Source organism: Oryctolagus cuniculus, chromosome 14, assembly GCF_964237555.1.
Source record: "Oryctolagus cuniculus chromosome 14, mOryCun1.1, whole genome shotgun sequence".
NCBI lineage: Eukaryota > Metazoa > Chordata > Mammalia > Lagomorpha > Leporidae > Oryctolagus > Oryctolagus cuniculus.
In genome coordinates this window covers 1,299,036-1,325,854 of record NC_091445.1, presented here as the reverse complement: position 1 = coordinate 1,325,854, position 26,819 = coordinate 1,299,036, and the positions used below count along the sequence as shown (strand labels likewise).

At 53.2% G+C, this 26,819-nt stretch overlaps 1 long non-coding RNA gene across 1 annotated transcript; it reads right to left on the bottom strand.

Annotated features, from left to right (window-relative positions):
• Positions 1-1,276: 1,276 nt before the first annotated feature.
• On the bottom strand, positions 1,277-23,873 carry LOC138845224 (uncharacterized). The gene is made up of 3 exons (XR_011382116.1): positions 21,365-23,873; positions 3,185-4,258; positions 1,277-2,998 (listed from the first exon to the last, which is right to left on the bottom strand). It is a non-coding gene; the product is annotated as an uncharacterized lncRNA (long non-coding RNA).
• Between the last annotated feature and the right edge of the window lie 2,946 nt (positions 23,874-26,819).

The following is a 26,819-nucleotide window of genomic DNA, read 5'->3' as shown; positions in this document are numbered from 1 at the left end:
AGGAGCTCGACACAGGCCATGGAGCCATGCTGCCCTCTTGCGCTGTCCAGGAGACAGGGGGCAGCACCGCCAGCTTTCTCAGGGGTCTGAGTATGGGAAGAGACAGAGGCCGCAGACCTGGGATGACCCCGAGTGTCCAGGCACCGACTCGGCTCAGCGTGGAGAGTCTGGGCTCAGGGCCTCCTGGCTGCCTGACCCTGGCCTGTCCCTTCACTTGTTGAGGCAGTTTGTCCCTCTGTCTGCCGGGACGGCCATCACAGACGAGCTGTGAGCAGCAGGTGCGAACCCGGGTCCTACGTGTATGTTAGGAGAACGGCACTCCTTCTGGATGTGGCCACTCTTGTGTTAGAGTGGTTCCAGCCATCTCCAGGTCAGCAACATGAAATTAAACATTTTTAAAAGATTTATTTATTTACTATTTGAAAGGCAGAGTTAGAGATCTTCCATCTGCTGGTTCACGCCCCAAACGGCCACAATGGCCTGGGCTGATCGGAAGCCAGGAGCCAGGAGCTTCTTCTGCGTCTCCCACGTGGGTGCAGGGGCCCAAGGACTCGGGCATCTTCCGCTGCTTCCCCAGGCCACAGCAGAGAGCTGGATCAGAAGTGGAGCAGCCGGGACTTGAACTGGCGCCCACACGGAATGCTGCGACTACAGGCTGGGGCTTTAACTCACTGTGCCACAGCGCTGCCCCCAAACATCTTAAAAACACAAGGAGTTAGGATGGTGGTGTGGTTAGGATGGTGCCGCAGGTTAAGCCACGGCTTGCTGCACGGCATCCCACATCAGAAAGCTGGTTTGAGTCCTGGCCGCTGGGCTTCTAATCCAGCTCCCTGCTGAGCTGCCTCCGCACACAGCGCATGACTCACACGCGAGACCCGGATGGAGTTCCTGGCTGCTGGCTCTGGCCTGGCCCAGCCTTGGCTGTTGTGGGCATTTGGGGAGTGAATCAGCGTGTGGAAGATCTCTCTGTCTCTTTCTTCCTCTTTGCCTTTCAAAGAAATGAAGAAGGAGAGGGAGGGGAGGGGGAGGGGGAGGGGGAGGAGAAGGAGGAAGAAGAGGAAGAGGAGGAAGAAGAGGAAGAGGGGGAGGAGGAGGAGGGGGAGGAGGGGGAGGGGGAGGCAGGGGAGGGGGAGGAGGGGGAGGGGGAGGAGGGGGAGGGGGAGGGGAGGGGGAGAGGAGGGGGAGGGGGAGGGGGAGGGGGAGGGGGAGGGGGAGGAGGGGGTGAGGAAGAAGGAAGCAGCAGCAGCAGCGTGGCACGTGGCAGTCCGAGCTCACACCGAGAAGGAACGGCCTCACACTCACTTCTGAGGCCGCGGCACCAGCAAGGCCGGATCTGGACAGGCAGACCCGGGGAGCACACACGGCCAACCAGGGTGTTCCTGGCTCAGCTTCCTGAGACCCAGGGGATGGAAACCGGGCTCTCCACCTGTCCAGGCAAGAGACAGACTTAAGAGAACTGCAGATTAGGCAAATGTCCCCGCAGAGGCTCGCCGATGGAGGGGCTGAGGAACCCACGCGGACGAGCCCAGTGTGTCTTCTAATCTCAGGTTCTGGCCACAGAGCCAGCGTGCCTTCGGAGACTGGCCGCGCCTTGGCCATCTTCCTGCAGTCGCAGGTGACGTTCACCAGCTGCTGTGGCCCGGCCAGAGGCGGTCTGCCAGGACTTCCTCAGACGCGTGGGGGAGGGACGTGTGAACGCGCACTTCCAGCCAGGGTTGCAGACACGGACACCGGGGGCAAGCAGCCCCCTCACAGAGAGCAGCTGCCCCGAGCGGCTCTCCGTCAGAGTGCCATCTCCACAGCAGGTCCACACCCGCCTCTGCGCCTCCCTCCAGCCTTCACGGGCTGGCACGGGGTCGGTTAGCAGCCAAGATTTTGCCAGTGTCAATGAGCGACTGCACTAATAAAAGTGGAGCAGGCGTTTCTTAACGTTTGCCAACTTCAACCGAGAGTGACATCCCCTCCCTTAATCTGACAGCTGTCTCAGGGCGGGGGGGATCTGGGGGTGGTGGCAGGGAGGCCGAGAGCCCTCGGGCTAAACAGTCCTGGGGGACAGCAACCCTGGTCAACCAAGCAGCCCTGCTCTTCTCGGTTTGCATGCTGGGAATTCGCATGGCTTCTATTTGAAAGGGTTTTGGCCACTGACAAGGGGGAAGTGGCTGCTGGTCTGTGTTTTGGGGACTTAGGAAGGGCGGGGTTCACTGGGCCTCTCGTTCTAGAGCCCAGGCAGTCCCAGAGCACGGCGCCAGCTCTGCTGAGCCCCAGAAAGGCCCCGTGCTCCGGTGTTTCCCGGCTGCAGGCCTCGCACAGGGCGGCTGTATGCAAAGAGTTCACCAGTCACCCAGGAATCCACCACGACCCGGACACCCTCAAGTGCTGTGCTAGGGACCATGGGATTTGGGGAGCACTCTCAGAGCATAGCTCTGGGGGTGGACACGTAGTCCTCACTATGGTTTTCTTGCAACTTCTTGCAAATAGTTTTTAAAAGCCTTTGAGGCGGCCAGCCCCATGTGTACAGGGGTAAAGCTGCCACCTGAAACACCAGCATCCCATCTGGGCGCCAGTTCCTGTCCTGGCTGCTCCACTTCCGATCCAGCTCCCTGCTGATGGCCTGGGAAAGCAGTGGGGAAGATGGCCCAAGTGCTTGGGCCCCTGCCACTGCTGCAGCCGCCCAGGGAGTGAACCATCAAAGGTAAGACCTCCTTCTCTGTCTCTCGCTTTTTCTGTAGCTCTTTCAAATAAACAAACAGATTTTTTTTAAAGTCTTTGTGATCAATACCGTTATTACCCTGGTTTTGCCCCCGAGAACTGAGGCTTGGCGAGGATAAGCAGACGGCACAGCATCACCTCACCAGTGACACGGCACACCTGACTCCGCGCAGTCGTCAGGAAAATCCCACCTCCTGTTACTCACAGAACGCTTCGCCTGGGGCGTGTCTGCGTCACGACAGAGAGAGGCCGGCGTTCCAGTCTGCAAGTGTGAGTGTTTTCTTCCTGCCTGGTGTGAGACAGCAGATGTCAGATGAATAGTCACATAAAGATTTGATTCATTTACCAAGAAAAACCTCAGACCTGAGTCATGGCACGAAAGGCGTTTATTTTGTGCAATTCAGCCCTCTCTAATGGCAAAGAAATCAGCAACATATTTGCAGCACTCCAATTCCATTCTAAGTCGCTGACTCACCTCGTTTGCTAGGACAGCCTTGTTAGACGCCTTCTCACTCCATTTAGTCTGTCATAGCGGCAGCTCACAGCTCCGGATCCACCACGTCCTTAAACCTGACCTCCATGCCCGTCAGATGCCAGAAGCAGTGAGCAGAGGCCTGGTGCTTTCCAGTGAGTAAGTTTATATGAAGTATGTCAGTCATCTCTGCGGTTTTCCCAGCTGCTCGGCATCGTTTTCCAAATGTTCTCAGTTACTTTCACCGTTGGTCACTGCTCCTACTTGGTTGAGGGTGGCATGGTTTTACAGGACTTCTGCTCAGGGGATATGATCAGCGTGAACTCTCCAGGAGTCTGCTGTGGTGGGAGGAGGGGCCAAGCTCTGGCCTCAGCCAGGCACAGGAAGAGACCTCGAGATGTCCGTCCAGCCTGTGGCTGTGTGGTCCTCCTTTGGTCGCCTTAAGCTTTCTAGAGCAGGCATTCCTGTGACTGGGAGATACGGTGGCCAGCGTGGGTGAGGGCCTGCAAGTGGCCACTGTCAAACCAGCCGCCTGCGAGCCCATCAGCCGAGGTGAGAAGCACAGCTTGTAGAGCGAGTGGGCGTTTAGTCCACACCTGTGAAACGGCACAGTGAGAGACGGACTTTCAAGGGCACAGAGGTCAGCGGGAAGCTAGTGAGCCTTCTAGGGAACTTCCCTAACAAGTCTGCTTTCATTTTTCAGTATTGCTGTGACTGATTTCAACTTCATCAGCAGTTTATTGCAAGTCTGGGACGTGAAGGCACAAAGAGACATTCCTAGACAATGAATTTAGGGGCTCGCCTTGTGGCACAGGAGGTAGAACCATCACCTGCAATGCTGGCATCCCCATGGGTGCCAGGTCACGTCCCAGCTGCTCCACTTCCAATCCAGTTTCCTGCTAATGCACCTGGGGAAGCAGTGGAAGATGGCCAAGTGCTTTGGGCCCCTGCACTCACCTGGGAGACCCGGAAGAAGCTCCTGGCTCCTGGCTTCTGTGTGGCTTTGCCCTGTCTGTTGGAGCCTTCTGGGGAGTGAACCCAGAACGAGATGGAAGGTCTCTGTCTTTGCCTCTCACTCTGCAAATCATTCAGATATATAAATGAATCTTTTAAAAAATGAATTTGGGTTTCCTTGGAAGAAAGATGAAAACAGGGTATTTTCCAGAGCTAAGTCATCCCTTACCAACTTTGAATGAAATTTCCTAAATCCTCCCAATTAAGTATGGGTTCTTTTCAGGCAGAACTAACACCAATTCTTATAAACCATTCCAAACCATTTAAAGAGAAGGAACCCTTCCAAACTCATTCTCTGAGGCAAGCATTATCTTAATTGGAAAACCAGACAAGAATACAACACAACAACAAAAAGAGAACTACAGACCTATATCCCTGGTGTACACAGGTGCAAAAACACTCGAAAAATACCAGCCAATCAAATCCAACAACACATCACAAAGATCATCCACTCTGGTCAAGGGACATCTGTCCAGGAATCCAAGGATGGCTCAACATGTGCAGGTCAATAAACTTAATTCATCACCACCAGAACGGATACAGACACATTATCTCCTCAACAGATGCAGAGAACGCATGTGATAAAATCCAACATCCACTCATGAACACAATATGCATAAAAGAAATAGATTTCAACATAGTCAAGACCATAAATGACAAACACACAGCCAGCGTGGTACTGAATGAGGAAAAGCTGGAAACAGACAAGGATGTCTACTCTTGCCACTCTTATTTGATACAGTACTGGAGGTTTCAGCCACAGAAATTAAGCGAGAGGAAAAATAAAAGCCTACAAAGAGAAAAGGGGAGGTCACACAATCCATCTCTGGACATGATTCTCTCCACAGCAAAGACCGGAGACTCCCAGACTATGAGAGCTGACAGACTCAGTAAAGCTGCAGGATCCCAAACCAACACTGGGAAGTCAACAGCATTTCTACACATGTATGACAAGCCTGCTGAGAAAGGAAGTAGCGAGAGGAATTCCACTCACAGCGCATCCAGGAACTATTCCTCGAAATGCATTTGACTGGCCGGCGCCGCGGCTCACTAGGCTAATCCTCCGCCTAGCGGCGCCGGCACACCGGGTTCTAGTCCTGGTTGGGGCGCCAGATTCTGTCCCGGTTGCCCCTCTTCCAGGCCAGCTCTCTGCTGTGGCCAGGGAGTGCAGTGGAGGATGGCCCAGGTGCTTGGGCCCTGCACCCCATGGGAGACCAGGAAAAGCACCTGGCTCCTGGCTCCTGCCATCGGATCAGCGCGGTGCGCCAGCCACAGCGCACCGGCCGCGGCGGCCATTGGAGGGTGAACCAACGGCAAAAGGAAGACCTTTCTCTCTGTCTCTCTCTCTCTCACTGTCCACTCTGCCTGTCAAAAACAAACAAACAAACAAACAAACAAACAAAAAAGAAATGCATTTGACCAAAGCTGTGGAAGACATCTACAACAAGAATGTAAGAATACTAATGAGAGAGATTGCAGAAGAAAGACGAAAACAGGAAAATCCTCCGTGTTCATGGTTGGAAGTTTTTTTTTTTTTTTTAAAGATTTCACTTATTTACTTGAAAGAGTTACAGACAGAGAGGAGAGACAGAGAGAAAGGTCTTCCATCCACTGGTTGACTCCGCAAATGGCTACAACAACCGGAACTGGGTCAATCTGAAACCAGGTGCCAGGAGCTTCTTCAGAGTCTCCCACGCAGGTGCAGGGGCCCAAGCACTTGGGCCATCTCCTGCTGCTTTCCCAAGCCATAGAAGAGAGTGGGATTGGAAAAGGAAACACTGGGACACAAACTGCACCCATACGGGATGCCAGCGCCATAGGCAGAGGTTTAGCCTACTATATCCCAGCTCCAGCCCCCCTGGAAGATTTAATACTATTAAAATGTCCATACTACCCAAAGTGACTTATAGATTCTATATAATCCTCATCAAAGATCAATGACATTCTTCACAGAATGAGAAAAAAAATCCTAAAATTCACGTATAAGCACACACACACACACACACACAAAACTAGCCAAAGCAATTTTGAGCTAAAAGAACTAAAGCTGGACATCATAATACATGATTTCAAGATGTCATTCAGACCTAATATAAACAAAACAGCAAGGCACTGCCATAAAAAGACACCTAGACCAGTGGGACAGAAAAGAATCTTTTTTAATTTTTAAATTTGCTTTAAAATTACTTATTTATTTACTTGAAAGGCAGCTAGAGAAAGAGAGATCTTCCATTTGTTGGTTCAGTGCCCAAATGGCCTCAACAGCTAAGGCTGGGCCAGGCCAAACAAACAGCCAAACATGGGCCATCGTCTGCTGCTTTTCCCTGTAAACTGGCAGGGAGCTGGATTGGAAGTGAAGCAGCCACGTCTCAAACCAGCGCCCACGTGGGATGCCACTGACGCAGGAGGCAGCTTAACCAGCCGCACCACAACCCCAACCCCAGGAAACAATCTCTAGAAGTGGATCCACGTGTGGACAACCACCCGACTCTCAACAAAGACAGCTTACACTGGAGAACGGACCCGTCTGGGCACTGGACCCTGCACCCAGTAGACTGACCTTCACCCCCAACCAATCAAGAGGGATCAAAGACCCTGACCTTCACCCCCACCCAATCAAGAGGGATCAAAGACCCTGACCCTCACCCCCCACCCAATCAAGAGGGATCCAAGACCCTGACCTTCACCCCCACCCAATCAAGATGGATCCAAGACCCTGACCTTCACCCCTACACCCAATCAAGAGGGATCCAAGACCCTGACCTTTACCTCTACACCCAATCAAGAGGGATCAAAGACCCTGACCTTCACCCCCACCCAATCAAGATGGATCAAAGACCCTGACCTTCACCCCAAACACCCAATCAAGAGGGATCCAAGACCCTGACCTTCACCCCCACCCAATCAAGATGGATCCAAGACCCTGACCTTCACCCCCACCCAATCAAGAGGGATCCAAGACCCTGACCTTCACCCCCACCCAATCAAGAGGGATCAAAGACCGAAACGTCACACCGAAACTACGACACCACTAGGAGAAAACGTAAGGGAAATACTTCCGGACCCTGGCACATCAATGATTTTTTATATGACTGCAGAAGCACAGGCAACAAAAGCGAAAGTCGACGAATGGGCTTGTGAAAGTCGACGAATGGCTTGTGTCAAAGTGCGGAGCTTCTGCACGGCAAAGGAGACGGCCAAGAAGGCGACGAGGAACCGTCGGAACAGAGGAAACAGCGGAAGCCGCTTACCTGGGTTAACATCCAGAATACACAAGAACTCAAGAAATTCAGCAACGGCAACAAAAGGTGACCCAAGCAATCTAGTTAGGAAACGAGACGGAAGGGCCAACAGAGACGTGACAGGACGCCCGATATCATCAGCCTCGGGAAAGGCAAGTCAAACCAGCGCGACACTATCTCCCTGTCAGCGCAGTGTTACCAAGACGGAATCTGACAGATGTGGGCAGGGCATGCACAAACGGGAGCTTAACACACCGTTGGTGGGAATGCAAAGTAGCACAGCCTTGCGGAGAGAAGTATGAAGATCCTGAGCAAACTAACAGAGACCCAGCTATAACTCTGTGGGGGGAATCAACTCAGGACGAGGGGCCACTGCACTCCTGTGCTTACCACAGCATGGCTAGCGACAGCGCAGTTACAGCATCAACCTGGGCGTGCATGGAGGTGTGCATGGGTTAAACAGTGACCTCCTGGGGCTACTGTCGTGGCGCAGTGGGCAAAGCCGACCTGTGGCGACGGGGTCCAGCTCCCTGCTGAGGGCCCGAGTGCTTGGAACCCTGCCACCCAGGTGGGAGACCCGAATGAAGCTCCTGGCTCCTGGCTTCAGACTGGCCCAGCCCTGGCTTTGTAGTTATTAGAGGAGTGAACCAGTGCATGGAAGATTGATCTCACTCTCTCTGTCTCTCTCTCTCTCTGCCTTTTTCTGTATAACTCTTTCCAGTAAATAAATTTTTAAATGCTGTTCCAGGACAGCCGTAGGCAGGAAGGCAGGCCGGCTGCCAATTTCACATGGCCCCCTGTGGTGTACCAGGCACTGGACAAACAGCGCTAATTGAGAGCAGGCAGGGAGGGGAGTCGGTTTGTACCCCAGGAGCTGCGGGGGAAGCAGGCACAGTGGAGTGGAGCCAGCGGGCGGGAAGTCCCGGGAGTTAACAGACAAGCACACCGCTGGGTCTGGAATCCAAAGCGAGGTAATGACCGTGGAGGGAGCCTGGCCCGTAGCGAACAGAGTCAGAATGAATCAGTGTCAGAGTCTCATCTGCTCTGGGCAGAGCCACACGTGGACACCAGCGGGGAAAAGCACCGTCAGGTTTTCACATTTTTCTCCCACGATTCCACTGGGGAACCAAAGGACCAGGATTCAAATCCAGGCTCTGGCTCTTTCTCGATGGATGACTCTGGAGGAGAGATGTGACTTCTCTAAGCCTCCATGTTCTCAGCTGTAAAATGGGACAGAAATGGAGGCTGAGTGTTATGGACCAGGTCTGCCTCCCAAGGCTGTTGGTAAAAGAACCAGACAGATACAGCCCAAGACGGCATTTTTTAAAAGCTTCAAGGTGGAACCAGATAATTATACAAATTTGGAAACACCCCACATGTCCACTGTGATAACTAAATAAAGTGTGGAGCAGCCGCAAAACCAGGGTGCTCTGAACTGTTGTCCAATACTGACCTAGAAAGAGCCCTGCGGGGCCAGTGCTGTGGTGTAGCTGGTAAAGCCGCTGCCTGCAGCGCCGACATCCCATATGGGCACTGGTTCTAGTCCCGGCTGCTCCACTTCAGATCCAGCTCTCTGCTGTGGCCTGGGAAGGCAGTAGAAGATGGTCCAAGTGCTTGGGCCCTGCACCCACATGGGAGACCCAGAAGAGGCTCCCTGCTCCTGGCTTCAGATTGGCGTAGCTCCGGCCGTAGTGGCCAACTGGGGAATGAACCAGCGGGTATAAGCTCGCTCGCTCGCTCTCTCTCTCTCTCTGCCTCTCCTTCTGTGTGTAATGGAAGGATGGAGGGAAGGACGGAGGGAAGGACGGGAGGACAGGAGGGAGGGAGGAAGAAAGAGAGAGACAAAGAGAGAAAGAGAAGAAAAGAGGAGAGAAGAGCCCTGTGATGCATTATCGAAGGGCTATGGAGAAACACAAAACCCCACGGTGCGTGCTTGCCTGGCCTGAGACCATCTGCAGGGACACAGCAGGGGTGAGTGAGCGGTCAGCCCCGGTGGGGAAGGGATGGGGGAGACTCTCCCATGAATGCAGGGGCCTGAGTCAGTCAGGACTCCGTCATTAGAAGCTCGCTCTGCAGGTAAGGCATCACCTCCCACGCACGGAGCCAACGAGGCCGCCAGAAGCAGCACGAATGTGACGACAGGAAGAACAGGCAGGCGTCAGAGCAGCACAGGGAACGCACAGCCCTCAGAGCCCCGGCCACGCACCTGCTCCTGCCGTGCCCCGGAGCCCCAGCCTGGCCCTTCCTGCTCCAGCCCTCGGGATGAGGCTGTGGGGGCAGTGGGGGGAGTAGGGCCACTCCTGAACCCCCGCTCCGCAGAGGGCCCCTCGCCACAGGTGGCAGTAACACAGGGGTCCACCCAGGAAGCCGGGCTGCCGCGGGAAGTCGGGCCCACAGGTGGCAGGGGCGTCTGGTGACGCCGCTGTGCACACTCGTCCATGCACGGTGACCACACTGTCATGAATCTGTCACGTCTCTGGCCTGCCTCGCCTCGGACGTCACGACGTCTCCCTGCACATCCATCTCGAGCTTCCCTCAGCTGCAAATCTCCTCCAGCGAACTGACACAGCGACTGTATTATCAGAGATTGCTCCGGTGTCAGCAGAAACGGAGGTTTATCTTCTGATGCAAGAAATGAAGTGACAGCTCCATCAAACGGAACGTGCCGTGTGCCGGCTCTCAAGGATGCAGGGGCGGCAGGAGGAGGCGTTCACAGCAGCGTGCTGAGGGACACGCGGGGCGGTCTGATCTTCCATCTTCAAAGATTCTTTACACGGCTGTATTGCCAATATTAACGTGGGGGTTTTAGGGTACACGTTAATTAGCTACTCAAAACTAAACGCAGAGGGGCCGGCACTGTGGTCAGCATCCCATATGAGTGCCAGTTAGAGATCCAGCTGCTCCTCTTCTGGTCCAGCTCTCTGCTGTGGCCTGGGAAAGCAGTGGAAGATGCCCAAGTCCTTGGGCCCCTGCACCCACGTGGGAGACCTGGAAGAAGCTCCTGGCTCCTGGCTCTGGATCAGCGCAGCTCTGGCTGTTGTGGCCAGTTGGGGAGTGAACCACTGGATGGAAGACCTCTCTCTCTCTCTCTCTTTCCCTCTCTCTCTGCCTATTCTCTCTCTGTGTAACTCCGACTTTCAAATAAATACATAAATCTTAAAAAAAAAATAACCAAACGTAGAATACAAAAACTAAGGGGATGTGGCTTTAAAGGGGCATGTTCTGTAACGTGTGACTGTAAGTGTTTCGCCTTGGATTCTGCAGCAGTGTGCACGTCACAGCACCCCAGCACTGAGTTCCACAGGGCGCCTCCGTGGTGGGTAGTGAGCCAGCAGCCTAGAAACACCACACAGAGTCCAGCTTGGCATTAACTCACCGCCCGTCCTTCCACACCCTTCCATCCGTGGATTTAGTGAGAGCACCCACGGTCACCTGGTTCCAAGTGGAGCCCACGCTCACTGCAGAGATTAAACAAGATGCATGGGGGTCCTTCATGAAGTGTTAAGAAACACAAACCAGGGACGAACCCAGGGCCCGGCGAGGGCACCCGGGACGCTGGCCGCGCTAATGCAGCATCCCGCAGCGTCGGGCCGTGCTCAGCGGATTCTATCAGAACAGGGTTCTGGGTGGCACCGGGTGAGCCCACAGTCTACTGAACTCCCTGTCATTTTCAAACCCAATCCCTCAGCTTGGGCTCCTGCCATGCCAAGACAGATAGGGCCGCTGCCCGTGAGACACTCACGCCTCTGAAGACGGTTCATCCCCTGCAGGTCTGTGTTTCTCAGGACTCGATGTGCACACGGATCTCCAAGAAATTGGATCTAAATGAGACTCCAAGCGTGGTACTCGGCCTGAGGGTCGGCTGGTCCGATCCTACCTGGAGGAGGTGATACCACCGTGCCAACCTGCCAAGCAACTTGCTGTCTCCACTAGAGGAAAACACTCAGCTTCTGAAAAAGAGCCCGTGAACACTGATAGTGCTTCTGGGAATCCTACGCCAGAGGGGGCAGAAGCAGCAGTGACCGCTCAGTGAGGACAAGGGGCTCTGAGAAACACACTGACATGTACAGCATGTGTGCACGTCAGCTCTGATGTATACAGCAGGGACTTAACCTGTGTGCACGTCAGCTCTAACATATACAGCAGGGACTTAACCTGTGTGCATGTCAGCTCTGATGTATACAGCAGGCACTTAACCTGTGTGCACATCACCTCTGATGTATACAGCAGGGACTTAACCTGTGTGCACATCACCTCTGATGTATACAGCAGGGACTTAACCTGTGTGCACATCACCTCTGATGTATACAGCAGGGACTTAACCTGTGTGCACGTCAGCTCTAACATATACAGCAGGGACTTAACCTGTGTGCACGTCAGCTCTAACATATACAGCAGGGACTTAACCTGTGTGCACGTCAGCTCTGATGTATACAGCAGGGACTTAACCTTGTGTGCATGTCAGCTCTGATGTATACAGCAGGCACTTAACCTGTGTGCACGTCAGCTCTAACATATACAGCAGGGACTTAACCTGTGTGCATGTCAGCTCTGATGTATACAGCAGGGACTTAACCTGTGTGCACGTCAGCTCTAACATATACAGCAGGGACTTAACCTTGTGTGCATGTCAGCTCTAACATACACAGCAGGGACTTAACCTGTGTGCACGTCAGCTCTAACGTATACAGCAGGGACTTAACCTGTGGGCACGTCAGCTCTAACATATACAGCAGGGACTTAACCTGTGTGCATGTCAGCTCTGATGTATACAGCAGGGGTTTAACCTTGTGTGCATGTCAGCTCTGATGTATACAGCAGGGGTTTAACCTTACTGTGTGAACTCCAGAACATATGCAAACACATGGAGCCTGAACAACATGCTCCCGAATGAGCAGTGGGTCATGGGGGAAATCAAAACAGTTCTAGAACAAATGAAGATGAAAATACAACAGATCAAAACTTACGGGACACAGCAGAAGCAGTGTTAAGAGGGAGGAGTACAGCAACTGGTGCCTACATCAAGAAATGCATCAATGCATCTAAAGGACCTCCAACAACAACAACAAAACAAACCTAAAATTAATAGGAGGAAAGAAATAAAATTAGAGAAGAAATAAACAAAATAGAAATAAAATATCAGTGTAATGAAGAGCTGGTTTTTTAAAACTAAACAAAATTGATATACCATTGGCCCAACTAGCCAAAAAAATAAAAGGCAGAAGACTTAAATTAATAAAATCAGAGATGAAAAAGGTAATGTAACAATAGATACCACGGAAATAAAAAGAATCATCAGGAATTACTGCAAACAGCCATTCGCCAACAAATAGGAAAATCCAGAAGAAATGGAAAGATTTCTGGACACATACAATCTACCAAAATTGAGTCATGGAGACAGAGACAACGAAAGCAGACCAATAATCAAGACAGACACTGAATCAGTAATAAAGATCCTCCCAACAAGAAAAACCCAGGACCATGTGGCTTCGCTGCTGAATTCTACTAGATTTTTAAAGAACTAATTCTAATACTTCTCAAGATATTCAACACAATTCAAAGGGGGGGATCCTGTGGGGAGCAACTCGGACTAGACTAAGTTACTGGAATTAAGACTTATTCTATGCATCTGCTCTCCCACAATATGGCGCTGGGGAGGAGTAAACTTCTACGCAGCTGTCTCTCGCCAATTTGACTGATGACCTGCAGGAGCTGATCCTGCTCCTGATTGGAGGAGAGCAGCGCACTCGGCGTGTGGGTAGCAGAGTTGGGATTGGTGGAAGAGGACTATAAAGGAGGAGAGAGACAACATGCACCAGGAACATCTGAGGGAACATCTGAAGGAACATCTGAGCAGCCCCCGAGAGAGCCGGCCGGCGGTGTGCCGCTCCCCCGCGGAAGCTGGGAAAGTGGCAGGGGGAGCCGCCCCTCCACGGAGGTGGAGGGGTCGGCAGCCAACCCGGGAAGGGCCGAGCAGACAAAAGAACAGCGCAGGGTCCAGTGTCGTTCCTCCGCGAATGGGGGAGCGACAGGATCCTCCCAAACTCCTTCTTTAAGGCCGAAGCTGCGGCTCACTAGGCTAATCCTCCGCCTGCTGCACCGGCACACCAGGTTCTAGTCCTGGTGGGGGCGCCGGATTCTGTCCCGGTTGCCCCTCTTCCAGGCTAGCTCTCTGCTGTGGCCCAGGAGTGCAGTGGAGGATGGCCCAAGTGCTTGGGCCCTGCACCCCATGTGAGGCCAGGGGAAGCACCTGGCTCCTGGCTTCGGATCAGCACAGTGCGCCGGCCGTAGTGTGGTGGCCACAGCAGCCACTGGGAGGTGAACTAATGGAAAGGGAAGACCTTTCTCTGTCTCTCACTGTCCACTCTGCCTGTCCAAAAAATAAAAAATAAATTAAAAAATTTAAAAACACCTTCGAGGCCAGCATCACCTTAATTCCTAAACCAGAAAAAGATAAAATAAAGAAAACTATACACCAGTATCCTTGATGAACACAGATGCAAAAATCCTCAATAAAATACTAACTGATTGCATCCACCAACACATCAGAAACAGCATTCACCCTGACCAAGTGCGATTTATCCCTGGTATTCAGGGATGGTTCAACATTCTCAGATCAATCAATGATACATCACTAACAAACTGAAGAACAAAAGCCGTAAGATTATCTCAATAGATGAAGAGAAACATTTGGTAAAACACAACACCCTTTCATGATGAAACCTTACACACACTGAGCGCAGCAGGAAAGTTCGTCAACATAAACAAGACAGTTTATGACAAACCCACAGCCAGCATCCTACTGAATGGGGAAAAGCTGGAAGCATTCCCACTGAGATCCAGAACCAGACAATGATGTCCACTTTCACCACTGCTATTCAATATTGTCCTGGAATTTTTAGCCAGAGCCATTAGGCAAGAAGAAGTCATCAAAGGGATTCAAATGGGAAAGGAAGAAGTCAAATTATCCCTATTTGCAGATGACAAAATTCTATATATAGGGGAACCAAAAAACTCCACGAAGAGACTACTGGAACTCATGCTAAAATTCATGTGGAAATACAAGAGACCCTGAATAGCTAAAGCAATCTTAGACAACAAAGCAAAACTGAAGACATCATAATACCAGATTCCAAGACATACTACAGGGCAGTTATAACCAAAACAGCCTGGTAACGACACAAAAATAGACATGTAGGCCAACAGAACAGAAATCAGTCCACACATCTACAACCATCTAATCTTTGACCTCTGACAAAGGAACTAAAATCAGTCCCTATAGCAAGGACAGTCTCTTCAACAAATGGTGCTGAATGCAAAAGTATGAAACAAGACCCCTACCTTACATCTTATACAAAAATCAACTCAAAATGGATCATGAATCTAAATCTACAACTCAATACCATCACACTATAGAGGAGAACATTGAGGAAACTCAAAGACTTCTGGGAAAATACCACAGAGGCACAGGAAATCAAAGGCAAAATTGACAATTGGGATTACAACAAGCAAAGGAAATACTCAGCCAAGCAAAGAGGCAATGAACAGAACGAAAGAAAATATTTGCAAACTATGAAACTGAGGGGCCAGCATCGCATATGGATGCCAGTTCTTGTCCCAGTTGCTCTTCTTCCAGTCCAGCTCTCTGCTATGGCATGGGAAAGCAGCGGAGGATGGCCCAAATGCTTGGGCACCTGCACCCATGTGGGAGATCTGGAAGAAGTATCTGGCTCCTGGCTTTGGTTTGGCTCAGCTCTGGCTGTTGCAGTCATTTGGGGAGTGAACCAACAGAAGGAAGACTTTTCTCTCTGTCTGTAATTCTACCTGTCAAATAAGTAAATAAAATCTTTAAAAATAAAAACTATGAAACTGATAAAGGATTCATATCCAGAATCTATAAAGAGCTCAGGAAACTCAACAACAAAACAAACAATCCAGTTAAGAAATGGGCACAGGACTAGAACAGGCATTTTTCAAAAGAGGAGTTCAAATGGCCAGCAGACACATGAAAAAAATGCTCAAGGTCACTAGCCATCAGGGAAATGCAAATCAAAACCACAGTGCGGTTTCACCTCACCCCAGTTAAATGGTTTTCATACAGAAATCAACAAACAACAAATGCTGGCGAGGGTGTGGGGGAAAAGGTACCCCAGTCCACTGTTGTGGGAATGTAAACTGGTACAGTCACTGAGGAAGGCAGTATGGAGAAACCTCAGAAAGCTGAATACAGACCTACCACGTGACCCAGCCATCCCACTCCTGGGAATTTACTCAAGGGAAACCAAACGAGTATATGACAGAGTTCTCTGTACCCCCATGTTTACTGCAGCACAGTACACAACAGCTAAGGTATGGAGTCAACCCAGATGTCCATCAACTGATGACTAAAGAAATTATGGCATACATATAGTATAGGATAATACTGAACTATAAAAAAGAATTAAATCCTATCTTTTGCAACAAAAGGAATGCAACTGGAAACCATTACACTTAGTGAAACAGGCCAGTCCCCAAAAGACAGACATCACGTTTCCCCTGACCTGTGATAACCAACAGAGCACCAGAAGGTACAGTGACATGGACACTTTAGGCTTCCATGATGTTTACAGCCCTTGTCTCCGCTGTTTAGCATCAGCATTGTCGTCGTCTTCCTATTTGTAGAATCTACTCAGCCCAGGTTCATCTTACGAGTGCAAAGTAAACTGAAAACTGACCACTATAAAAACTGAGAGGGACTAGGAGAGGAAGGGTGGGAGTGTGGGCCAGAGGGAGGGTGGGGTGGGAAGTGTCACTGTTCCTAAATCTGTTTACATGAAATACATCAGATTTGTATGCCTTAAATAAATGTTTTTAAAAAGAAAGCTACGACACAGAAACATGGCAAAAGTAGTGCAGGGCAATTCAGAAGACAGACAAGAATCCCCACTTGAAGGTTTGACCTCATTAGTGATGAAATAGATACAAAGTAAGATAGAGAGACCATAAATTAGAAAAAAACACACAACAGAGACAGAAAGAGAGAGACAGAGAGGGAGAGAGGGAAAAAGACACAAACTAAGGAAGGAGTGTGCTATTCACATCCTCAGGCGACCACCACGTCTCAGAATGCTCTGCCTCGGTCACTGGGATCCCCAGGCCACGACTCTGAGGTGACCGGGCTTCGGACGTGGAGACCGACGCCACAGCCGCCCGGCTCCGTCCCCTGCCACAGCCACAGCAGACACCCAGCAGCTCTACCTAAGGTCGTTCCCGACCTCTCACACAGGGACCCTGAGGAACACCGAGTGCCAATGCTGCTGCAGGCCCCAGCGGGGTGTGTGCGCTGTCACGCAGGCTGCGTGACCAGGTGCTGGCAAGCGGGCGGCAGAGGGGCCACGGCAGGGGCAAGCCCCAGCGGCGTCTGGTCCCACGCTCCCCTGCACCATCACTGCACAGCCTCAGCCTCTTTCCGCATCCCTCCGTGACCGGCTGGAACCCTGGCACCCAGGGGAGGGGGTCGGGGGGACACAGCCCCAGCTAAGCGGATGCCAGTGCACCCCGGGTCAGCCAAACGCACGCACCTGAGGCAGGTGTGTCCACCTGAGACACTCACAAAACGCAGGCCGGGGAAAGCAGACCATTAAGCAGATACGTAGGATTTGCAAACGTAGGGAAGCCTGAACACTGGCAGCACCAGGAAACAACGTGGTGGTTCTTTCTGCACTGCCGCCGTAGACGTCTGCACTTCTGCGTGCCTTGTTGTGTATCTGTTTCCAGTCGACCTGCACTGCTTACGCCAACACGGCAGAGGCTTCCCAGTCACTGAAGAGCAGCACAGCGGCGGGACACAAACCCAGGAAGTTTCTCTGAGCTACTTCAGTCAACTGAAAACTCTGAAGCTCTATCTGAATGGATTCGGGGCCCAACGAACACAACACTGCCCTGTTCACCACACTGCAGAGGCAATCCACTGCAACACCACGCCGGCCTTCCCCCACAAGCTCCTTCTGTCAGAAGCTGTCCATTCCCTGAAGCCAGGAAGCCACGGGGAGGCGTCAGCCTTCCGCGAGCAGGGGCCGGCGCCGCCCCATTTCCATGAGATCACTGCCTCCCACACTGACGGCGCCTGTCCTCTCCTGCCTGCGAATTTGTTCCTTCTGTTCCCTTTCTTCTTTATTGCACGGCCCATTAAAATGGGTGAAAACCTTTTTTTTGGGGGGGCCAGAAGCATTTTTTAAAATTAGTAGGATATGAAAAATAGGATTGTAGGAAACAGCGTCTACGTCCACATGGGAGCCGTCGGGGACAGGCTGAGGTGAGCAAGCTTCATGTCTGCGTCTACACAGGAAGTCAGGCCCAGGCTCCAGGCGAGTACCCGTGTCCACGTGCCCAGGGGAGCAGCCGTGTGCTGCCTGTATCAGAGTTCTGGTCCACAGGCAGGCGCAGCTTTGCCCATCATGGGGCTGCTGTCAACGGTCTTTTCCTCCACTGACTTGTGTTTTATACGCGTGCATTTTGTGCTAGAGTGTTTCTGCATCTCTAAGTGGGAGAGCATGTTTGTGCATGTGTGTCCATATGTTGGTATGTGCATATATCTATGTGCCTGTGGTACATGTATCCACATATGCATACATGCATCCACATATGCCAGCATGCTTGGGTGTACGCATGTCAGTTGTACATGCGTGTGCTTATGTGTTGCATGTTTGTGTGTATACGTGCTCCATTTGTATATTGTGTGTGCATTCATATGGTACGTGTATGGTATATGGTTGGTGGGCACATGTGTGTGAGGAATGCTGGGCAGGGTACATGTGGATGAATGTGTTTACGAGATGTGTGTCAGGTGTGTGCATGTATATGGTGTCTGATGTGTGTGTTGTGGCATGGGGGTGTGCATGTGTGTGATTGTGGCAGGCAGTTTATGGTTTGCATGTGTGGTAGCTACATGGCTGCCATGGTGGGCACCGTGTGTGCTTGTGTTCTCATTCGTACGTCTGAGGCCCCACAGTTACCCACTGGGCGCTCAGGTAGGAAGGGCCTAGGGCAGACCTGTGGCACCAGTGCTCACTCTGAACCCATGCTGGAGACCTGCCCCAGGGAGTGCAGGTCTGGGCCAGGGAACCCAGGATTTTTAGAGCAAACACTGCCAGGGCAGCTCCTGGGCAAGGCAGGCCAGCTGCACCCCTACCCCCAGGCCCCTACCTTCTCCAGCATCTCCTCCGTCGGGGACTCCAGGCTCCCCCTCTCCCTAGACCTCCTCTTATTAACCCCAAATCTGCAAGGCTTGGCCTCCAGCAAGGTCACCTCCTGGGACTCTGCGCGGACACCATTCAAGCCCCGGTGGCCAGCAACGGCATTCCCAGTGTGGTGCGGTGGCCTCGGGGAAGCGAGGACAAAGGCAAAGCACACCACCCTCCCGGCCACGCCTCATCCACCCTCGCCCAAGGGCAGGGGCAGCAAGCCGAGGTCAGAAGCAGCCAGCACAGGTAGGTTGCTAGGAGGGAGGCTATGTGGTCAGAACCACTGAGGACAACCCCAGGAACTCTGTGCAGCAGCTGAGCCACCGCAGGAGGGCTAGACGCGGCAAGAGAGGCAGTGTGCCCCCTGCCTGGGGAAGTGACATCACTCGGTAATGGCGTGCTGGCCCGGCTCCTGTTCCGCTGCCCACCTGCTTCACCGCCCCTCGGCGGATGCTAGCCCCTGCGGCTCACAAGTGACGGTGTGCGTCTCCTGCAGCGCTGTACCCCCCCCCACACACACACACAGGTGATGACAGGGGCGTGCTGGACACCGCAGCAGCGGCCCCCAGAGCTCGTCAGAAACACCTGGGGCTGGAGTCACCCCGGACTGGGGTCCCCCACAAGCCCCCAGCACAGACTCCGTGGAGGCAGCGCACAGTAGGGCCCTCTCTTTGGAAGCATGGCTTTCTGTCCTACTGTCCCCGGCATCGTGGCCTCCTCAGAGCACAGTGCAAGTAGCAACAGCTGATCCAGGAGGGGAGGCCTGGAGATGCATGCCCCAGGGGTGCAGGCCACCACCAGGCCCCAGGCTGCAGTTCTACCAACGGCCGCCTGAGCACCAGGGCCAGCGGTGCTACTGTCCCTTCCTCCCCCACAGGCCGGCCCTGGACACCTGACCCAGCATACCAAGCCTAAAGGAGCTCCTTTCACCCCTCCAGACGTGAGAAACCAAGCCCCGGCTGCATCATGTGACGGAATGAGACCGGCGTGGAAAAGGCAGCAACAGAGGCAAACCCTCTGAACTCTGCTTCCTGTCTCCCACTGCAGACATCTTTGTGGGCGAGGGAGGGGCATGGCTCAGAGGCAGGACAGTCAGGTAAGAGACATGTATGATTGGAAATGGGTGCATCACTCCTGCAGGAACTAAGCCGGACTCAGCGGGAGCTCGTCCTCACAGGCAGCAGCCCTGGGCGTGGGGCCAGCATCACTGACAGTCACTTCCTCCACCAGACCAGGAGAGCGGCAGCACCTCCGTGCTGGGCTGTTCTAAGATCAAAGCGGGACCTCCACACCATTCTACAGAGCTGAGGTGATAAAGACCGAGTAACAGCTGGATTTCATGTACAGAGACGCACACAGCTCTGGGACGGAAAGAATACACAGATGTAAAAACTGGAGTATCCAATTAAGGTTCACATATAACAAGTGAAATGAGAAATTGAGGTACTTTATGAAACTACTTAGGAACTAAAAACTGGGGTAGACACTGTGGTGTGGCAGATTAAGCCACCATCTTCAGTGCCGACATCCCATATGGGTGCCGGTTTGAGTCCCAGGTGCTCCACTTCCAATCCAGCTCTCTGCTGTGGCCTGGGAAAGCAGCAGAAGGCGGCCCAAGTCCTTGAGCCCCTGCACCCACATGGGAGACCCTGAAGAAGCTCCTGGTTTTGACAGGGCCCAGTCCTGGCCACTGGGACCATATGGGGAGTGAACCAGCAGATAGAAGATCTGTTTCTCCTCTCCCTGAAACATAAATATAAAACAGATTGGCATTGTGGCAGAGTGTTAAGCTAACACCTGCAATGGTGGCATCCCATATAAGCAGCAGGTCAAGTCCTGGCTGCCCCACTTCCAATCCAGCTCCCTGCTAACGCCCCCGGGAAGGTGGTGGAAGACGGCCCAGTGCTGGACCCCTGCACCCATGTGGGAGACCCAGAAGGAATTCCAGCCTCCTGGCTTTGGCCTGGCCCAGCCCTGACCATTGTGGCCATTTCGGGAGTGAACCAGCAGATGGAATATTTCTCTCCCCACCTCACGTATTAAATGCATCTTTAAAAAATAAAAAACTGCAATACTGATCAGACATGGGAGGAGTTATCTCATTCAGTGAGTGAGTGAGACCAGTCTTTCACAGCATCTTCGTGGTCACTGCCTTTCTAGATGAGATGTTCGGAGAGCCATTCTACAGATCTGGAAACCGTCTAAGAAAACTCACCTCTGGGGTGAGGACCGAAGAACTCCTGCCGTCCAGACCGCTGCCCACTGGACGCACGGCCACCTCCCAACATGCCTTGAGAACGGATGTTCTCCCTAGCAGTGTCCAATCTCCTGTTGACCCCACCGAGTTTTACAGTTTAATCTCTCTTCTTCATTTCTTAAGTTTTACTTTAATTTGAAAGGGAGAGAGAGAAAAAACAACAGAAACAAACAAAACTAGATCTCCCATCTGCAGGCTCACTCCCAAACAGCTGCATGACCTGGGGCTGGGATGGGCCAACCAGGAGCCAAAACTCACCCAGGTCTCCCGTGTGAATGGCAGGGGCACAAGTATTTGGCCCATTACTTCCTGGCTCCCAGGGTACACATTAGCAGAAAGCTGGAATCTGGAGCTGAGCCAGCACTTGAACCCGGGACACGCGTCCCAGGCAGCATCTTAACCATGGTGCCAAACGCCTGCCCCTTTACTACACTTTTAGAAAACTGACCTGGATTTTTCCCATGGTGCTGAGGGACATTCCAGAAGTTTCTGTGGTCATGGGGCTTGACACTCATCCTCTGCCCGTCTTACCAGGGACCCGAGAGGCTGTTGCTGCCTCTGCTGAGGGACCTGCCAAAGACAAAGCTTTGAAAGAGACCCACAAATTGGTTTCACGTTCAAGAAATAAGGACGCTAAAACCTTTCCCGAGGTCTGAGAAGAGCCAGGAAACCTTGACCAATCATGAACGCTGAGCGATGACACTTGATTAGCGTGCGTTATAAATAGAATACTACGTGTCTACGGCCATACCACCCTGAACGCGCCCGATCTCGTCTGATCTGGGAAGCTAAGCAGGGTCGGGCCTGGTTAGTACTTGGATGGGAGAATACTGCGAAGGCATGTACTCGGAATGTATGGAGGCACAATCTTAAGTTTCTGTGTAACTGCCGGCTGTTTTACATCCCACTACAAATGGGACAACGACATCCGCAGGACCCCTTCTGGTGGGGGCTGGCTGACGGCTGCCTCCCTCGGGCCCTTGGCTGTGGGCGGTTAAGCAGCAGTTTTGCTCACAACTACAGCTACCTACAGAACAAAGTTCTGCAGACAGAAATCAACCTGGCACTGGGGTGCGTCTTAGGCCCACGCTTTCTCTACAACACCCAAGAGGAGCCACTTCGGAAGGAGAAAGGTTCATTCCGCTTACAGTGGAGGTGTGCGGTCTGGGACCAGGCGTCCGCGTGGGTACAGGATCTGGCGAGGCTGGAAGATGGTCGAGGAGCGGTCTCGTGGGGAGCCAGGGAGCCAGGGGGCACACTGGGCCCGGCACCAGCTCTTCTGCAGGGTCCACCTTCCTGGGGCAGGGCCTGGGGCAGGAGACCTCCCGCTGGGCCCACCCACTCCAGACGCCCACTGTGATTGGATCAAACCTCACCCTTAACCTGTCTGCCGTTGGCATCAATCACTAGCTGGTAACACCTGACTGCAGCTTAAAGTGCCCGCACCTGTGTGAGCTGAGGAGCACCCCCCCAACACACACCGCCGCCCATCCTCCTGGGCCCAGAGACTGTGAGCCGGGTTCCCTCTGCCTCGGAAGCCCAGCCCATGTGGCCGAGGTTACCTGCTTGCACTCAGAGTCTCCCGAATTAAGTGCTAACCCCATCCTGACCAGTATCAGACAACTACCCGGGCGCCTGGCCTGGTCCCACAGATGCTTGCATGAGCCGTGGCCTCGGCCTGCTCGCCCTGGCCTCAGAGTGGTCTCACTCTCACGGAGGAGTGGAATGGCAACGCTTCTGATGCCACTGCCAGCCGGTGCTTCAGCAGGCACAGCCTCGCACAGGCAGCACCAGGGGAGGCGGCAAGCGCCGGGGTCACCACCAGCAGCCAAAGCCTGGCTCCATTGAGTTCCAGGGTGATTGGTGCTCTGGCCTCGGTTTCCCCACCAGCAAAGTGGAGTCAGGTGTGAACATTTTAACTCATGGCAAGGGTGCAGAGCAGTGCACGGAGCACACCAGGTATTGAGTCAACACCAGCTTCCATTACGGTCTGGATTCAGGACAAGGCCAGACGCCGTCTTCCTGTTTGTCTGCCTGAGATGCAGGCGCTGTGTTCTGTTTTGTTTCCGAGCCTGCAGCCTTACACAGAGTTACGCCAGCCTCACTCCTTCCTGCCTTCCCCCTGGAGCCGTATTTCCCGGTCCCCAAGGGGCTCTCACTGTGTGGCCCAGGTTGTTTTGCACCGAAGGGGGTGGGGGTGGGAGCGGGCACAGAGCAGAGGTGCCTGCTGGCCACCCTGACATGACGTGGCAGGGACGGGCTTTCTCCGAGCCGGTGCTAGGATGAGCCGCTGTTTCATGGACCCTGCAAACGGACCACCCTATTCAATTCCCTGATGAGGAAACACTGTAGAGGTAAGCCTATTTCAGAACAAAAATGAGGAGCCAATTGATGATACAAAAACCCAAGCTATTTTCTTTTTACCAAATAAATGTACATCACTTAAAGGAGCCACCTCTGCTTCCTTCAATAGCAAACTTCCTTACAGCATTGGAGACAGTTATGTGCAGCAGACACACCGACACACCTGGCGTCCAGACAGGTGCTGGGCCCTTCACCAAGCAATGCATGGACAGGCAGGTGTGCCTGCCCCCAGGCTGGGAGCAGGCTGAAGTCCCGGGAGCCCAACGACTCACGCAAGAACATGCAGCTGCCTAGTGCCTGGGAGGTCTCTGTGGTGAAGCCTGGACCCAGGTCTATTCCCTGTTTCAGACCTGGAGCTGGCCCTGTCCGTCTCATGCAGTGGGACTGCAGCCCAAGCTGGCCCTGTCCATCTCACGCAGTGGGACTGCAGCCTGAGCTGGCCCTGTCTCACACAGTGGGACTGCAGCCTGAGCTGGCCCTGTCCGTCTCACACAGTGGGACTGCAGCCTGAGCTGGCCCTGTCTCACACAGTGGGACTGCAGCCCAAGCTGGCCCTGTCCATCTCACACAGTGGGACTGCAGCCTGAGCTGGCCCTGTCCATCTCACGCACTGGGACTGCAGCCTGAGCTGGCCCTGTCTCACACAGTGGGACTGCAGCCCGAGCTGGCCCTGTCCGTCTCACGCAGTGGGACTGCAGCCCGAGCTGGCCCTGTCTGTCTCACACAGTGGGACTGCAGCCTGAGCTGGCCCTGTCTGTCTCACACAGTGGGACTGCAGCCTGAGCTGGCCCTGTCCATCTCATGCAGTGGGACTGCAGCCCAAGCTGGCCCTGTCCATCTCACACAGTGGGACTGCAGCCCGAGCTGGCCCTGCCCATCTCACACAGTGGGACTGCAGCCTGAGCTGGCCCCAGGCAAAGCCAAGGAGAAACAAAGATCTGTCTGACTGGCTCAGCCCCACAGGCAGCTGCCTCTGCTTCTCTACAAACTCCAGCCAGCTGCTGGCACTGGCAACAACGTGCTGGCCCTTGCTCTCCTCTGGGCCTCTTTCTTCTTCACCAGATTAATTTAACTTAGCTGACAGAGGAAGACACAAAGATCTTCCACCCACTGGTTCACTCCCCAAATATCTGCAACAGCCAGATCTGAGCCAGGTTGAAAAACGGAACTCCATCCGGGTCTCTCTGTGGTGCAGGAACCCAAGCACTGTGTCATCATCTACTGCATTCCCAGGCACATTAGCAGAGAACTGGATCAGAGGTGGATGAGCCGGGACTCAAACAGGCGCTCTGATATGGGATTCCTGAGTAACCAGCAGCAGCTTAGCCACCTGATGCGCAACGCCAGTCCCACCATCTCATACTCTTCACTCCACTCACACGCTCACCTTTATCCAAAACTTGCCTGTCAGTTCCATGTATGTCATACTGGTTGGCAATAAGTTTTTTTTTTTTTTTTTTTTTTTTAATTTTTGATAGGCAGAGTGGACAGTGAGAGAGAGAGACAGAGAGAGAAAGGTCTTCCTTTTGCCGTTGGTTCACCCTCCAATGGCCGCCGCTGCAGCCGGCGCACCGCGCTGATCCGATGGCAGGAGCCAGGATCCAGGTGCTTCTCCTGGTCTCCCATGGGGTGCAGGGCCCAAGCACCTGGGCCATCCTCCACTGCACTCCCTGGCCATAGCAGAGAGCTGGCCTGGAAGAGGGGCAACCGGGACAGAATCCGGTGCCCCGACCGGGACTAGAACCCGGTGTGCCGGCGCCGCAAGGTGGAGGATTAGCCTATTGAGCCACGGCGCCGGCTCGGCAATAAGTTTTTATAAAGATTTTATTGGCGGGGGGCTGCACTGTGGCATAGCAGGTAAAGCTGCCACCTACAGTGCCACATCCCATATGGGCACTGATTTGAGTCCCGGTTGCTCCACTTCTGATCCAGCTCTCTGCCTTGGCCTGGGAAAGCAGAAGATGGTCCAAGTCCTTGGGCCCCTGCACCCATATTGGGGACCTGGAAGAAGCTCCTGGCTCCTGGTTTCGGATCGGTACAGCTCCTGCCGCTGCGGTCATCTGGGAAGTGAACCAGCGGATGGAAGACCTCTCTCTCTCTGTGCCTCTCTGTAACTCTGCCTTTCAAATAAGTAAATATATCTTTAAAAAGAAAAAAAATTTCATTTTATTTGAAAACAGTGACAAAGGTAGAGAAAGTCACAGAGAAACAAAGAGATATTCGATCCACTAGTTCACTCCCCAGATGGCCACAGGCCTAAGCCAGGAGCCATGACCTTCAACAGGGTCTCCCATATGGTACAGGGGCCCAAGCACTTGGGCCATCTGCTGCTGCCTTCCCTGGCACATTAGCAGGAAGCTGGACTGGAATTGGAGCAGGCTGGCTGGCGCCGCGGCTCACTAGGCTAATCCTCTGCCTTGCGGCGCCGGCACACCGGGTTCTAGTCCCGGTTGCCCCTCTTCCAGGCCAGCTCTCTGCTGTGGCCAGGGAGTGCAGTGGAGGATGGCCCAAGTTCTTGGGCCCTGCACCCCATGGGAGACCAGGAGAAGCACCTGGCTCCTGCCTTCGGATCAGCGCGGTGCGCTGGCTGCAGCGGCCATTGGAGGGTGAACCAATGGCAAAGGAAGACCTTTTTCTCTGTCTCTCTCTCTGTCCACTCTGCCTGTCAAAAAAAAAAAAAAAGGAATTGGAGCAGGCCATGAACTGACGCTGTAATAGGGGATTCTGGTGTTGCAGGTGGTGGCTTAACCCATTGCGTCACATGCCAGCCCCAAGTGGACAACATCTTCTGCAGCCAACGTACTGATCTGCCCGTTGTGTCATCAACTAATTATCTCTGTGTCTTCAAAACAACAGGGAAAGGAGTGACTTGCTTCTGTAAACTGTCTTAAAGAACAAGAGGCAGAGGGCTGCGAGTGGGAATTTCAGTGGAGGGTGGTGTGTTCAGTTGGGTGGGCCTCTGGCTGCCCCTCGCACCACACCACACAGGTGCCCCTCTGCTCTGCCTATGCCTGGTGGGCTGTCAACCACTCAGGACGTGTCCTCTGATGGGGGACGTGGAGTCAGTGGGAGAAGGGGTCCATCTTCTCACAGGAGTCCCCAAAGCCCGATGACCCTTGCAGTCAGTCACAAAGGTCACGGCGCTGCTCAGCCACCCAGCTTCCTGTCTTGGAGCTGGCGTTGGGTCTCAGCCCTGTAGCACAGAACGCCTCTCACTCCCAGCCCTGGCTGCAGAGGGCCTGAGGGCACGGCTGTTCCCACTCCCACGAGCCAAGCCCAGAGGCCAGTTTAGAGCCCATGATTTTCATGATGTTCTCGAACCCTCTCATCAAGCTTCCTCTCCCCTGCATCTCCTCCCCCACATGGTTCTTTGTGTAGGGAAAAAAACGCTTTCAAATGTGAAGAGAAAAATGGTGGTAATCATGACAGAGGACCCATTAGAAGAGAGGCCCTTCAGCCTGCTTATCCGGACATCCAAAGGCACACTGCCTGTGAGGATGAGTGCGCGCGCAGGTGTAATTCCACATGATTGCCCCATA